We start from the raw sequence: 451 nt of genomic DNA, 5'->3' as shown, positions 1-451 counted from the left end.
AACTTTCTATCAATTCATCTACAAACAGAGAGCATCATATATACACATGGATATTGCAAGATAACCGAAACGTTGGATATTGCATGGATATTGCAAGATAACCGAATCGTTGCCAACTTCCGCAACACGTACTTGACAGAAAAGCTGAAACAACTTCATCTTCTTCCAAATGTTTATTTCTTCTCAAACTTCTTCGTATTATTTCGAGAACTTCACTGACTTTCCCTTCTTTAACTTCGGTTTATTGCCTTGATCTTTCGTAAATAGGAATTGCATGACGCTCATGCATCTTGCAAATTGCGCATGTGGAGATGACTTCATTTTTTTTTTTTTTTCATTTATTATCATTCTGAGTTATTCGTTTATTCTATCTTTTATTCATTTTACAAAATTTCTTTATAAATATTATCATTATTATTTGTTTATGATTTCCTGAATAAAGAAGTGAAAG

This window comes from Penaeus monodon, chromosome 29, assembly GCF_015228065.2.
Source record: "Penaeus monodon isolate SGIC_2016 chromosome 29, NSTDA_Pmon_1, whole genome shotgun sequence".
In the NCBI taxonomy this organism is placed as follows: domain Eukaryota; kingdom Metazoa; phylum Arthropoda; class Malacostraca; order Decapoda; family Penaeidae; genus Penaeus; species Penaeus monodon.
This window is presented reverse-complemented; position numbering follows the sequence as displayed.